Consider the following 16,857-nt stretch of genomic DNA (forward strand, 5'->3'; position numbering starts at 1 on the left):
ATAATAATGTTTTCCTGATGAATTTACACCAGAGCGCCGACAGAAACCTTGTCACATGAAAATCGATCAAAAACCTCCGACGAGACATTATCTTGCGGTATTTCTCGCTATTGTTGTCCAATTATATCGGTAGATTGTTCAAGCTAGTACACAATGTAGTGAAATTATACCAAGGTGAACCCAGGGGTGCTCGCTACGGAAGGGGCCGTCTATAAGACCCGGGACAACCGGGGCGTGCGGACACTTCAGCGGAACTCACTGTGACATTATCCAGTAGTTGAATGGTATGTATGCCCCCAAATGCTGCGCTGACGATGCGCTGCGCTAACCATTGTTATATTGAAACTTCCATTGCTGCTCTTGAAATACTCTGATTTAATGCCTGTTGCATGCATGTATTTTTACAGGATGTACTGCAGATCTAAATGATAGTAAAACCTACCCAGAGGTCAAGTCGTGTCTGAGCTTGATGTTCACGACATTTAATATCATTTAGATCGCCGAATGGATGACCACAAGATGATCGTGGTACCGATTCTCGGAGCCGACCCTCAAGCTGAGGGATCTGCATCGGAGTTTGCTCATTGGCTCAACACGCTGCAGAATTACTTTGCGGCTCACGAGACAGAGCCAACCGCTGCGATAAAGCTGTCCGTGTTACAGTCCAAGGTCCATCACACTGTTTTCAAGTACATTTCTCGATTTGGGACGTACGCTACGGCCCTAGCCGAGCTGAAGCGCCTCTACGTAAAAACACGGAGCGCTGTGCACGGGCGGCATCAACTCTCTCAGCGGAGACAGCAACCGTCTGAATCGATCGATCGCTTCGTGCAGGAGCTGCGCTACTTATTGGCAGACTGCGTGCAGGACGTCCGGACCTACGAGCAAGTGCAGGACGATTTGCTCCGAGATTCATTCATCTCCGGAATTAGTTCTGGAGTCTTGCGGCTCCGTCTCTTGGAGGTCGCGGAGCTGACATTTACAGAAGCACTACGGCTGGCACGCGTATACACCGATGCCCGAGAACAATTGACCGCATATGATCACCCACGAGTCGTGGCGGGGACCTCGCAACTCGCGCGACCTGAGAGGGCTACCGCCGAGGATATGGAGGAGGACCCGACCCCCACGACGGCCGAGTCTCTGGGTGCTCCGGAAGCGGACTCCGCTTCCTGCCTCACTGCTGCCGCCGCTGCCAGGCCACAGCCTGCCCGGTATGCAAAATGTTATTTTTGTGGAAATCGGCAGCATCCTCGCTCTGAATGCCCAGCCCGAGAGGCGACATGTCACCTTCGGACCCTCGGCCGAGGCCTCGATAAATGGGCGTGGTCGCTGCCTGCCGCTCTAAACTCGATCCGGACTCTCCTATGTACTGCCACCAACCAGACTCCTCACGAACGACTGTTCCACCACCCTAGAAGCTCCGGCAGTATCCAATCTTTACCCAGCTGGCTCGCTGAACCGGGGCCCGCCTATCTCAAACGAGCGGTTCGCACTAGCAAGTACGACCCCCTTGTTGACAAGGTGCAGGTCCTCCAGGCTAATCCCGAGCATGCCCGCGTGTTAACGGCGGATGGCCGCGAGTCTACTGTCTCCGTACGCCATCTCGCCCCATGTGGGGACGACGACAGGGATATCGACGAACCCGTCTACGAGTCTATGGACTCTATCGAAGCTTCCCCTATGGAACTACCACTGTTACTCCCGTCGTCCCCCGCTCCCGTGCCCGAAGGCGCAGGGGCGCCCCCTCCGACTCCAACCTCCGGCGGCTATTCCGACGCGGGGGACTCCGGGCTAGGGGACGCCGTGCCCGGTAGATTCCGAACACGAACTGGCAGGGAGGTTCGCCGCCCCGACCGCTACGGGTGGACCGACTGACGTGGATTGACGTGACCCTTTGGTTTATTGCTGATGCTTGCTTGCAAACTGCCGAGCGGTAGTATAGTTCTAACGGCGGGGAGAATGTAGTGAAATTATACCAAGGTGAACCCAGGGGTGCTCGCTACGGAAGGGGCCGTCTATAAGACCCGGGACAACCGGGGCGTGCGGACACTTCAGCGGAACTCACTGTGACATTATCCAGTAGTTGAATGGTATGTACGCCCCCAAATGCTGCGCTGACGATGCGCTGCGCTAACCATTGTTATATTGAAACTTCCATTGCTGCTCTTGAAATACTCTGATTTAATGCCTGTTGCATGCATGTATTTTTACAGGATGTACTGCAGATCTAAATGATATTAAAACCTACCCAGAGGTCAAGTCGTGTCTGAGCTTGATTTTCACGACACACATCACCATTAATCATCATTATTTCGTATGCAGCCTAAGGCTGCATCATTTTCTAGAAGCGTGGCTGTGCTGCTGATGCAGTGCCCCCTGTTACCAGCTGGCACTGATTTTGCCAACCTCGGGAGGATGACAGGCTGAGTCAACCCACCTGATGTTATTTAAACAGCACGACACGTGCCTCAAACTCAGGATCCTTAGATCTAGTCACCTTAACCGTTAAGCCAACACCAGGCTTAAGCTTCTTGTGAGACAAGTGAAGCTCAACAAGTCAAGAGTGATGCACTTTGTTCCAGATGGATACCAGATCAAGTATCGGATGAATGTAAATCACTAAAATCGTCTCTCCTGACAAGAAAATTTCAATGCAGTGGACAAAATCTCTCCCTTGCGGTGACTTCAGGGGAAATCTTCTCCAGTGTCTCAATGAAAGATGGTGCCAATCTGCAAAGATTGGCTGGCGGACCTCCTCTCTAGTCGCAGTCAACGTGTGGCCCTGAATGGGTTTCTCTCATCTGCTCTTCCCGTTCAGGCTGGAGTTCCCCAAGGCAGTGTCCTGGGCCCTGTGCTTTTTCTGGTCTTCATCAATGATCTCTCCGACTCTCTTGAAAATCCTCTCTATCTCTTTGCTGATGACTCCACTCTCTGCCGCTCCATTCCTCATCCCTCAGATCGGCAGTCTGCAGCCTCCTCACTCTCTGCAGACCTGGACAAAATCACAGACTGGGCAAACAAGTGGAACATGTCTTTCAATCCTGACAAATCTCACACTCTTACGATGTCTCTCCGAAAAGACCGACTGGACAACCCTTCCATCCACTTTCTGAATAATCCTCTCCAAGAAGTTCTGTCACTCAAGCTTTTGGGTCTCACTATCTGCCATGATCTTTCCTGGGAAAACCACATTTCAAATCTGGCCTCTAAAGCCAGTCGCCGACTGGGCATCCTCCGTCGTGTGAAGTCCTTCCTTAGCACACCTGAGCTCCTCACCACATACAAGGCTTTCATCCGCAGCTCAATGGAATACTGCTCTCCCCTCTGGGCTGGTGCTCCTGCCTCACACCTAGCTCGTCTTCACGCTGTTGAAACCAAAGCTTTCAGGATCAGGAATCTCCCACGATGAAGCTATCTCCAAGGGCCTCTCACTCACTCACCGCAGGCAGGTAGGTGGTCTTTCTGTCTTCTACCGACTCCTCTCCGGCCTTGCTCCCCCAGCTCTCTCTGGGCTCTGTCCCCCAAATATTCCTACAGGTCGCACAAGATCTGCCTGCAACCCTCTTATGGTTAAACTGCCAAAATCAAGACTCTCTGCTCACCTTCACTCCTCTTTTCTCCCGCCTCTGGAACAAACTCCCTCACTCTCTTCAATCCCACTCCACCCTCCAGGTCTTTAAAACAGCTGTTCACCACCATCTCTTATCTTCCCCCATCCAAAACCTTGATCTTTTCTACCCCCGCTAATTTCACCCCAAATCCTACACTTTTTTGAAATACCAACTTCTGTCCTGGAAGTCCTTGGGTCCCCTTGTGTCTTACACCTCTCCCCCCCCCCCCCCCTTCCCACGCCTCCTCCCCCCAGGCCCTCTCCCTCCCGCGCTTCTCCCTGCTCTCAGATGTTGTGTTTGTGTGCTTCCCCTCCTCTCCCCATCTTGTCTTCCGCTCCCTCTTTTTGTATGTTTTGTTTGTCTGGTTGATTTGTTTGTGAAATAAATGTTAGCTCTTTCACGAGCCTCGATTCAGTATACAAAACAAAAACAAAACAAAAAAAAGATCACTGATGACGTAACACGATTTGTTGGACTTGGACGTGAGTGTCTTACAATTCGTCCGAATGGGACTGTGGGTGGAAATTTGAAACTTGTGTACTTGTCCCAGGCTGGATGACACTTCCTCCAGCACCAGCAAGTGTAATGCAACTTGGACATTGTTCACGCAAAGAAAACCAAGTATGCGCAAGGAAGGTGCTCTTGTCTTGTCCTCTGTAGTCAGTGGGCTTATGTAAAAAAAAAAAAAAAAAAAAAAAAAGCACAATTTTGGGTGGATTTTTGCCATTCATGTTTAAACACATCTAGAAACATCACCGATTAGGAAAAAAATGGGTGCCAGTTTTCCCATTACCATTTAGGGCTCCATTTTGAATTTCAAAATGGCCACCCTCTTTTAGCCGATCTGTATAATTTTTTGGTATTCAACATTATTTTAAACACGTATTTGAAATGTGTGTGGCATTTTATTCGTTTTACTAATTTGGTCTTTCATGAAGCAAACTTGTTTTTTCATTTGGTGAATGGCATTGAGATTTATGGCAACTTGTTGTTCTAACTTATGCTTTTTATTCCAGGTTAACCATGGCGTCCAGTGAAGATCCACCACGGAAGAAGCGTGCAACTGAATCTTCCATCAACTTTCGACTCTGCTTGGTCAAGGAGACAAGTTCACGAAGATTAAAGGTGTTCATCAGCTGGAGCATCTGCGACAACCAGAATTGGAATCATACCAACCATTGGTGAACTGTATAAACAATAGAGCTCAATACCAAAACCCCGAGTCTGTTCGTTTGCATCAACAACTGAGTGGCATATCTGGAGGAGAACTGAACAACCAACATGCAGTGTGGCACAAATCATGTCACGGTAAAGCAACACACAAACAACACATTGAGAGAGACAAAGCTAGATACGACAAAGCGATTTCATCCCAAGAGTCAAGTGTATTGTCATACAGAAAAGTTGGCGGTCGTCCTCACGCGTCCCAAACATCCAACACCCAAAACCAGGCAAGCTCTGCATCTAGCAGCACACTAACAAGATCTCGTTATCCTCCATTCGAAAACAAACACTGTTTCTACTGTCAAATCGAGAAGATTTGTGGTGGTAAGACAGAACGCCTTGTTACTTGTCGAAGTTACAATGTTGGAGTGTCAATGCAAGACATAGTTGATGTTAGCGGGAATGAACAGTGGACAGTGAACCTAGCAAACCTCATAACTGGTGGCGACTTTATTTCAAGAGATATTAAATATCACAAAAGTTGCCATACCACTAACTAACGCAAGTACAAACAAGAAAGAGCAATCAGAGATTGCAAACCCTCGCCAGGATGTATTTTCAGTGGTTTTTAAGGCTTTTGTGTTAAAACAAATATGGCGACAGAACCACGTGACCGATGACGTCATCATTAAAAAAAATTCTGCACTAATTTATTCCTAGATTATGCTCAAGAAATTTCATCTTGATTGGATGAAGTTTTGTACTTGTCAAATTATGACGTCATAATAGAGGCACCTATGACATCATCATTAACATATTTTATTCCCCATGGAGAGTTCTTTACAATGAGCCATGTCTCAATTTTTTTCTATTCAGCGCTTTCCGAGATATAGAGGTGCAAAGTTTTTTGTTTTTTTCCAAGATGACGGCCGAACCACGTGACCTATGACGTCATAATTATCATTACAAAATTTTACAGGTGTAGTTGCACCTGTGGTGAAAATTTCCTGTCAATCGGATCAACGGTTGCAGAGAAAATCATATTTATTCTGTGCGGACAAACAGACAGACAAACAAACGGACTCAAATGCAATACCCTCTCCTCTGGCGAGGGTGACAAGCCAAAGAAAGAATCAGCAACAGAGAACCATCAGCTGAGGCAGAAAATACAGTGGAATTTATTTCTGCAGAGATCGAGTTCAGTGCCGAATTGCAGGACTCTCTAGATTAGGGGTTACCAACCTGGGGTGCCCGCACCCCCAGGGGGTGCGAGATGGAATATCTGGGGGTGCGACAAAGAGTGGCTTGTGTCCTTGTCGTCGTGTCACGAGTCATCACTCAGCCATCTGCCAGTGTGCCTTTTGAACATGACATAAAACTTGTAAGTCTTTTTTTTCTTCTTTTTTTTCCTTTCTTTCTTTCTCTCTCTTCCCCTCCCATCTTTAACACTACAAGAAAAAGGAAAAAGAAAAAAAAAGGATGGGAGATCAACCAAGCATGTTGTCATTAAACGCGTGCTTTGTTGAGCGGTGACTCATGAGATGAATGCTCAAATTTTCTTCAAATTAAAGTTTGACCACTCAATAATATTTCAAAAAACATTAATTTTTTTTTCATCAACGGCTGTCACAACGGGAACCCAACGGGTTCACGGGTCGTCTAGTGTATTTATATAATTTTTTATGTGTAGCTTAAATTGCTTCCCCATGACGAAAAATCACCGCACGCCACTGCAAACAACGTCTCAAACCAAGTCAAACATGTTCCACTCCGTATACTTTATTCATTCTTTTGTCTTTTTTCAGCACAAACTTTTATCGTGTAGCAACTTGTTGTAACCTGTATACACCATTGTATACTTTTTACATATTTATATATTTTTTCTCATATTAGCTCATACTTTTCTCTTTCTGTTTTGCAGATTAACCCTTCATCGTCAAAAAGAAGGAAATGGAATGATGACTATGTGCGCTTTGGTTTCACTTGTATAACGGGAAATGATGGCTTGCAAAAACCCCAGTGCACTCTTTGTAGCGTTGTGTTTTCTAACTCAAATCTGAAACCATCCAAGCTTCAAGAGCACTTCAAGAACAAGCCTGGCGGGGCTGATGTTGAAGGACATGATGTTGGGTCATTGAAAATCAAAAGAGCTCGTTTTGATTCTGTAGGAACTCTTCCAAAGTTGGGTTTCGTTTCTGTTGAACGAAACTGCTTCTTGCTACATACCAAGTGGCATATGCAGTGGCCAAATCCAAGAAGCCCCATACAATTGCAGAAGATCTCATCAAGCCATGTGCACTGGAAATGGCAACAACTATCCTGGGCAAAGAAGCAAGAAAAAAATTTGAACAGGTGCCCCTATCAAATAATGTCATTCACAACCGAATTAGTGATTTGAGTGAAGATATTTCGGACCAAGTCATCTCAGATATCAGAGCTAGTCCTCTTAAAATCTCTATTCAGTTGGATGAGTCAACTGATGTCTCCAGTTGTTGTCAACTCATCACATTAGTGAGGTATGTCAATGATGGTTCTGTGAAGGAAGATTTCCTGTTTTGTGAAGATTTGAAAACAAGCACAACTACAAAGGATGTGATGCAGCTGGTGATAGACTTCTTTGCCAAACACGATTTAGATATCAAAGTCATTGGTTCTGTGTGCACTGACGGGGCACCTGCAATGCTTGGAAATAAATCTGGCTTTTCTGCATTGATGAAAAAGGAGATTCCAGACTTGCAAGTTACCCATTGTTTTCTTCATCGGCATGCTTTGGCATCAAAAACATTGCCTCCAAATTTGAAGAAAGTCCTTGATACTTGTGTGAAGATCATCAACTGGATCAGGGGGCGAGCTTTGAACCATCGCATCTTCAAATCATTTTGTGAAGATCTGGGAAGTGAGCATTCAGTTTTGCTTTTCCACACAGAAGTCCATTGGTTGTCACGAGGACAAGCTTTAACCCGCTTCTTTGAACTGCCGGAAGAAATCAAAGTTTTTCTGGAAGAGCGTGAATGTGATCTGGTTGGGGCATTGGAATCATAGCAATTCGCCCAAATGCTGGCTTACTTAGCTGACATTTTCACTCGTATGAATGACCTGAGTGTTTCTCTTCAAGGAAAAGGGATAAACACAGTGAAGGCTTGTGAAAAGTTGAATGCCTTCAAAGAAAAGTTACGTCTTTGGCGTCAAAGGATGGAAAGAGGCAATCTCTCTATCTTCCTTCACTTGAAAAGATGGTTGATGATGCTGTATCCATAACTCATACTGTGCATGAAGAAATTCCCCCCTTCCCCTTCCCACGCCTCCTGCCCCCAAGCCCTCTCCCTCCCACACTTCTCCCTGCTCTCAAATGTTGTGGTTGTGTGCTTCCCTTTCTCTCCCCATCTTGTCTTCCACTCCCTCTTTTTGTATATTTTGTTTGTTTGGTTGATTTGTTTGTGAAATAAATGTTAGCTCTTTCACGAGCCTCGATTCAGTATACAAAAAACAAACAAAAAAAATTGTGGCTCTTTTGGAAATGCTGTCAGAATCGTTTGATGGATATTTTGCTGCTGGAGACCTGAAGATTTCAGAAGAATGGATCATGAATCCATATTCCTACAATATGGAGAAAATGTCAAATGATGAAGAACTGAAGGAAGATCTTATTGATTTGCAGACAAATCGAGCTCTTGATATGCAATTTGAAAGCAAGACTTTGGAGGAGTTTTGGTGTGCAGCACTGGATATGTTCGCAAGACTTGGTGGAAAAGCACTCCGTGTCCTCATTCCATTTGCAACGACATACTTGTGTGAATCTGGATTCAGTTCTCTTTTGTCAATCAAGACAAAATCTAGGAATCGCCTGAATCCACAGGCAGCCCTGCGGATCGCAGTCAGCAAGAAAGTTCCACGTTTTGACAAAATCATGAAAGAGAAGCAGGAACAAAGAAGTCATTGAATTTTATGTTCACAATTGGGATTGATTTTACTGTTTCATTTATTTTCTGAATAAATTCGAATCTAATTGCTCAATTTATATTTACATTTCATGCACTGAGTTAAAATCTTATTTTTTTAGTTCAATTCGTTTCCCCCGCAGTGTTGTATGTGGTTCAATTTGTGGTTCAAAAATATAGTAGTCATTGAATTTTATGTTCACAATTGGGATTGATTTTACTTTCATTTTTTTTCTGAATAAATTAGAATCTAATTGCTGAATTTATATTTGCATTTCATGCACCGAGTTAAAATCTTATTTTTTAGTTCAATTCGTTTCCCCCGCAGTGTTGTATGTGGTTCAATTTGTGGTTCAAAAATATAGAAGTCATTGAATTTTATGTTCACAATTGGGATTGATTTTACTGTTTCATTTTTTTTCTGAATAAATTAGAATGTAATTGCTCAATTTATATTTGCATTTCATGCACCGAGTTAAAATCTTATTTTTTAGTTCAATTTGTTTCCCCCACAGTATTGTATGTGGTTCAATTTGTGGTTCAAAAACAAAGAAGTCATTGAATTTTATGTTCACAATTGGGATTGATTTTACTGTTTCATTTTTTTCTGAATAAATTAGAATCTAATTGCTCAATTTATATTTGCATTTCATGCACCGAGTTAAAATCTTATTTTTTAGTTCAATTTGTTTCCCCCGCAGTGTTGTATGTGGTTCAATTTGTGTTTCAAAAATATAGAAGTCATTGAATTTTATGTTCACAATTGGGATTGATTTTACTGTTTCATTATTTTTCTGAATAAATTAGAATCTAATTGCTCAATTTATATTTGCATTTCATGCACCGAGTTAAAATCTTATTTTTTAGTTCAATTTGTTTCCCCCGCAGTATTGTATGTGGTTAATTGGGATTGATTTTACTGTTTCATTTTTTTTCTGAATAAATTAGAATCTAATTGCTCAATTTATATTTGCATTTCATGCACTGAGTTAAAATCTTATTTTTTAGTTCAATTTGTTCACCCGCAGTATTGTATGTGGTTCAATTTGTGGTTCAAAAATTTGACTTCTTCATCTTCAAATGTGATATTACTTTTGTAGGGGGTGCGAACATTAATCAAATATTTCCTAGGGGTGTGGGGCATAGAAAAGGTTGGGAACCACTGCTCTCGATCAAGGAAGCATCCTAATACCTTGAGTGAAGTAGCAACACGATACAACCGTATGATGTGCGATCATGGCATTCCAAACCAACAGATTACACGTGCAGTGCTCCTCACCAAAATAGAACAACAAATATCGAACTTCACAATTACGGAAGCAAAAGGAAGAAAACCTGCAGTCATTTATTCTAAGGAAACTGTTCAGTCAGCAATAGATACTGCTGTGGAGGAACGTGATGTCAGACGAGACATGAAGGCCATCTTTCGTTGCTCAAAACTGATCAGGCAATCTATCTTGCAATCCCATAAATCTAACCCATGGACCTTTAGCGGCTCATTGACAGATTGCGAAGAACAGTGTGTACCTGCAGAACTAGTCAATATGATGAGGTGGATAGTACAAGGAGCTCAAGCTGCAACAACAGACACACGTGCCAAAGAGCTTAACAACACATGGCACATTCTTTCACATTCCATAGTGCAATCATGCAAGACAAAGCGACAAATGTCTCGAACACCAAAATCAACTACATCTGAATTTCGGTGCATCTTTGACAGCCCTCACTCAGTAGGACTCTCATTGTGATACATGTTCAGTTTCCACAATCAAAAGGCAATTACGCTGCTGAACAATGCAGGTGTAGCAGTTACATATGACAGTGTACAGAAGATATGTAACAGCATTGCCATTTCTGTATGCGACATGGGAGAGTAGTATGGTGTTTATGTTCCACCAGGTCTTCTGAAAAACAAGACCAGACGAGCATCAAAGGATAACATTGACAAGAAAGTTGACACTCTAGATGGGAAACACAGTTTCCATGGCATGGCCGTTGGAGTGTATCAGTCATCAGGCGATGGTGAAACGATAGTTAACCAACTTCAGCTCAGTAGCCAACAGCCTGTATCAGAAACTCTAAGGAATGTCCCACAAATAGTTATCCAGTTACTCCCTTGTGCTATCGAAGGCAGTCCGAAACCACAGGCAAGTCTACAGTATGCCAGCTACAAGATGGGTGTGCAGTCACGTGAAAAAGTAAGTACACCCCGTGTAAAGTTTTGACTTTTTCAACATATTTCAACATACAGCTATTTGATCTTCATTTCAACAATATTGATAGATAAAGGTGATATAATATAACAAATATCATGAAACATTTACATTTTGTAGTCCATTGTATAATTTAAATAAACATAAATGCAAATTTCGCATGTGGAAAAAGTAAGTACACCCTTGGCTCTAAGAGGTGGTATTGCCCCCTTTGGCAGAAACAACCTCAAGTAGACGTTTCTTATAACTGTCTACCAGTCTCTGACATCGACTGGGAGAAATTTTTGCCCACTCCTCCATGCAGAATTCTTTCAGCTGTGCGATATTTGAGGGGTTTCTTGCATGCACAGCTCGTTTCAAATCCCCCCCACAACATCTCGATGGGATTTAGATCCAGGCTTTGACTTGGCCATTCCAGATCCCTCCATTTCTTTCTTTTCAGCCATTCCTTGGTGGATTTACTGGTATGTTTAGGGTCATTGTCATGTTGCAAGGTCCACCTTCGGTTGAGCTTCAACTTTCCGACAGATGGCCTCACATTATCCTCAAGCACCCTCTGGTACAATGAAGAATTCATAATGGCTTCTATGATGGTGAGCTGCCCAGGCCCTGATGCAGCAAAGCTGCCCCAAACCATAACATTTCCACCACCATGCTTTACAGTTGGTATCAGGTTCTTGTGGTCAAATGCTGTCTTTGGTTTTGGCCAAACATGTCTTCTGGTACTGTGGCCAAATAGCTCTACCTTTGACTCATCTGTCCAGAGCACATTGTTCCAGAAGTGCTGGTCTTTGCCTTGGTGTTCATTGGCAAACTTTAGTGTTGCCCTGATGTTCTTTCTGGACAGCAAAGGTTTCCTCCTGGCACACCTCCCATGTAGAACAAATTTGTGCAGCCTCTTTTTAATGGTAGACTCATGCACTTTGACATCAACAGTGGCAAGAGCTACCTGTAGGTCCCGTGATGACATTCTGGGCTTCTTAGAGACTTCTTTCAGCATCTTGCGGTCTGCTCTCGGGCTGAACTTGCTGGGGCGGCCTGGCCTGAACAAGTTGGCAGTTGTTTGGAATCTTCTCCACTTGTAGATGATCTTCCGGACAGTCGAATGATTGATTTCAAATTGTTTGGAGATCTTTTTAAATCCCTTCCCAGACTCGTAGGCATCTTTAACCTTTTTTCTGAAGGTCTCAGAGAGCTCTTTTGATCTAGGCATGGTGATGCCGCACACTTCAACAAGAAAGAGCAAACCAAACTAAATGTCTGAGGTTTAAATAAGACAGGTTCCTCCAAGATCCTTTCTGACGATGTTCTAATCACTTGCACCTGAGCTGGTGCACCTGATTCTAATTTTAGGTATTTGAAGTAGTGATAAATGTAGGGGTGTACTTACTTTTTCCACATGCGAAATTTGCATTTATGTTTATTTAAATTATACAATGGACTACAAAATGTAAATGTTTCATGATATTTGTTATATTATATCACCTTTATCTGTCAATATTGTTGAAATGAAGATCAAATAGCTGCATGTTGAAATATGTTGAAAAAGTCAAAACTTTACATGGGGTGTACTTACTTTTTCACGTGTCTGTATATGACGAGCTATACGATTCTTCACAAGTCAATGACCTTGCTTGGATGACAGTTCGCCTGGTGTTGACTGAAGCTCCAGATTTATCTGAGTCAAGTACATCACAGCCTGATGAATCAGCAGAAACCACCGAAGAACATGAGGGAGTGGAAGCCAATCAAAGCATGGAAAAGCAACAAGTGCATTTGTGGTCAGCTTATAACTCGCTCGTACACACCCCAGATGATCAAAATGACTTACCAGTAATTGACAAGACGTTCAGTCTGCCTATCATCAATGCTGCTGCTACTGAATGGCCCACATTAGTTACTGCCTTGGTTCAGCTGACTAAATAGAATGCAGTTGTGTCTGGAGCAAACAGTACTCTCGTTGTGACTTTAGATATGGACTTATACAAGAGAGTTGTGAAACTTGAGTATCTACATCCACAGTTCAAGAACAAGTGGATGTTCAGTTGGGTGGTCCACAGATATACAGTCACGTGAAAAAGTAAGTACACCCCATGTAAAGTTTTGACTTTTTCAACATATTTCAACATACAGCTATTTGATCTTCATTTCAACAATATTGACAGATAAAGGTGATATAATATAACAAATATCATGAAACATTTACATTTTGTAGTCCATTGTATAATTTAAATAAACATAAATGCAAATTTCGCATGTGGAAAAAGTAAGTACACCCCTACATTTATCACTACTTCAAATACCTAAAATTAGAATCAGGTGCACCAGCTCAGGTGCAAGTGATTAGAACATCGTCAGAAAGGATCTTGGAGGAACCTGTCTTATTTAAACCTCAGACATTTAGTTTGGTTTGCTCTTTGTTGTTGAAGTGTGTGGCGTTACCATGCCTAGATCAAAAGAGCTCTCTGAGGCCTTCAGAAAGAAGGTTAAAGATGCCTACGAGTCTGGGAAGGGATTTAAAAAGATCTCCAAACAATTTGAAATCAATCATTCGACTGTCCGGAAGATCATCTACAAGTGGAGAAGATTCCAAACAACTGCCAACTTGTTCAGGCCAGGCCGCCCCAGCAAGTTCAGCCTGAGAGCAGACCGCAAGATGCTGAAAGAAGTCTCTAAGAACCCCAGAATGTCATCACGGGACCTACAGGTAGCTCTTGCCACTGTTGATGTCAAAGTGCATGAGTCTACCATTAGAAAGAGGCTGCACAAATTAGATCTACATGGGAGGTGTGCCAGGAGGAAACCTTTGCTGTCCAGAAAGAACATCAGGGCAACACTAAAGTTTGCCAATGAACACCTAGGCAAAGACGAGCACTTCTGGAACAATGTGCTCTGGACAGATGAGTCAAAGGTAGAGCTATTTGGCCACTGTACCAGAAGACATGTTTGGCGAAAATCAACGACAGCATTTGACCACAAGAACCTGATATCAACTGTAAAGCATGGTGGTGGAAATATTATGGTTTGGGGCAGCTTTGCTGCATCAGGGCCTGGGCAGCTCACCATCATAGAATCCACTCTAAATTCTTCATTGTACCAGAGGGTGCTTGAGGATAATGTGAGGCCATCTGTCGGAAAGTTGAAGCTCAATCGTAGGTGGACCTTGCAACATGACAATGACCCTAAACATACCAGTAAATCCACCAAGGAATGGCTGAAAAGAAAGAAATGGAGGGTTCTGGAATGGCCAAGTCAAAGCCCGGATCTAAATCCCTTCGAGATGTTGTGAGGGGATTTGAAACGGGCTGTGCATGCAAGAAACCCGGCAAACATCGCTCAGCTGAAAGAATTCTGCATGGAGGAGTGGGCAAAAATTTCTCCCAGTCGATGTCAGAGACTGGTAGACAGTTATAAGAAACGCCTACTTGAGGTTGTTTCTGCCAAAGTGGGCAATACCACCTATTAGAGCCAAGGGTGTAATTACTTTTTCCACATGCGAAATTTGCATTTATGTTTATTTAAATTATAAAATGGACTACAAAATGTAAATGTTTCATATTTGTTATATTATATCACCTTTATCTATCAATATTGTTGAAATGAAGATCAAATAGCTGCATGTTGAAATATGTTGAAAAAGTCAAAACATTACATGGGGTGTACTTACTTTTTAACATGACTGCATGTAATATTTAATACTATTAGAAATCCATGCTCCACAAAGCTGCCCATGTTCCTTTGTTTATAAAGATCATATGAACCAAATATGAGCTCAATTGGAACTTATTTAGAGGTTGCTCAAAAAATAACATTTTAAATTTATCTTGTTTTTTTCAGATGGCAGAAACTCGCAGCTCTTCCACAGTTTGGTTGCTGGGCAAGTCTGAAAAGGAAATAATATGTGGGGGACTACCAAACAAAGGACACACATTGCAGAAAATGGTGTACCATCACATACAAGATCACCATACAGTTCGTGAAAGTGCCAAACTTAGTGTACAAGCTGTGTGTGCATACTGGGAGAAAGCACGAATTCCAGTGCAGAGAGTAGATTCCTGTGAGCGCCAACTTTTGAAGTTGTATGATGCTGACAAACTGGTAAAGAAAAATAGAACCAAGACATTCGAAAACTATAGAGTGAAGGAGCAGATGTTCAAAGATGATCTTCAATCCCTCTTCGATATCTCACCAAATGATGCGCTTGAGAAAATGACGAATGAAGAAGACAAAGCCTTCCTTATCATGCAGCGTGAGGATCCCTCAAGTTCACGTATGGGATGTGTGGACAACACTTTGGCAGTGAAGGGGAACAGAAAGCGTATCAGGCTTGAGAATGACGATAAAAGAAAGAGGAAACATGCTGCCGAGACTCTAACAGCAATGCAATCTGTTCCATCAACATCGGCTGTGGTTGATGATGATGATGAGTCTGAGATTGAAAGCTCCGATTCAGGGGACAATGAATTCAAACTCCAAAGTCCATCTTCTGCCAAACAGGCGAAAAAGGCTCCCATCAAGGTGATCACTCCAGCAATGGTGGCAACTCTGGACAGAGTAAATCTCTCAGATCGGCATGCTATGTTTGTGGCCAGTGCTTTTGCACAATCTCTTGGTCATACCATTGAAGACAAGTGCAAGCCAACAAGAATAAATAATTTGAGTAATTGAAAATAGATAATTATCTATGAATTGATGTATGATGCTAAAAATTCTGTATCTTATTGTTCATTAAAAGTTGTCAACATTTTGAGCAACCTCTAAATATTGTCCAATCAAGCTCAAGTTTTCACCACAAACTACTTTCTTCAATAGTAATAGGGGTAGGCTTGTGGAGATATGAAAATCCAATCTTCAAATTTTTGGACCACCCCAGTGTCGTGTTCAGCCCAGGAGCATTCCACACAGTGATCTGTTCACTTAGGTGCTTGGGATGGACAGTCGAAGGCAGCGGTCTTGACGACGCATGACAAGAAGCAGATCTGTACAGTAGCGTGACTGTATTACGGATTTTAAATGGCAATCATTACAACAGAGCGATCGAAGCTCACCAGTGAACTCCTCAGGCACTGTTCGATCTCTGATTGGAGAAATTCCTTGAGGATCACCCCGTTGTACATGACACCTTGGTTGCCAGCATAAAGCAGCTGACTGAAGCATGCAGGGATAAGACAGGCGTTGCAGAAGCACACAAGGCATTCTTAATGGAGATAGAATCCTTGAATCTTGAGAAACAGCTACGAGAGTTTGACGCTAGTCATAAGACAGACCCAATGTTTAAATGGGCTGGATGTACATGTACAAGGATGTACATGCGGCAGGTAATGACACTGTTACAGTTCCAGAGGGCAATACGGGAAGGTAACTGGCACCTCTACTTGGCTTCACTGGAGCATCTTTGCAAGAACTTCTTTGCGTATTCCAGACTAGATTACGCTCAAGACATTCCAGAGTTCATCGCATGCATGGATGCCATAAAAACTTCTGATCCAGAACTATGGCAGAGCTTCATCAATGGTGAGTTTGCAGTGAATACCAGCAACCATATTCCATTCACACGAATTGGTGTTGATTAGGCGATGGAACACCTTAACAAATCAACGAAAGGCCACGGAGGGATCTCTGGATTAACAACATATCCAACAACACTCTTGAAGTTTTGTCTCACTGCTCCTGAGCTGGCACGACTTGCTGATGAGACAGAACGACTTGTAGCTACTACTAGCACAACTGCACCAAAACAGCATCATCAACTCTCTCAGTCAAAAAATGCTCGCCAAGAACGCTCCATTGCACAGCTGAAGGCAGTGTTAGCACCCTGTAACTTATTCCAAATGGAGGCTGGTAGCGAGAACTCAGACTCTAAAGGCTGCATGTTCAAACTCATGTCAAAGGAGATCATCCCTGAAGAAGTTCAACAAAGTATCCTAA

The sequence above is a fragment of the Myxine glutinosa genome, chromosome 2 (assembly GCF_964187855.1).
Source record: "Myxine glutinosa chromosome 2, kmMyxGlut1.1, whole genome shotgun sequence".
Taxonomy (NCBI): domain Eukaryota; kingdom Metazoa; phylum Chordata; class Myxini; order Myxiniformes; family Myxinidae; genus Myxine; species Myxine glutinosa.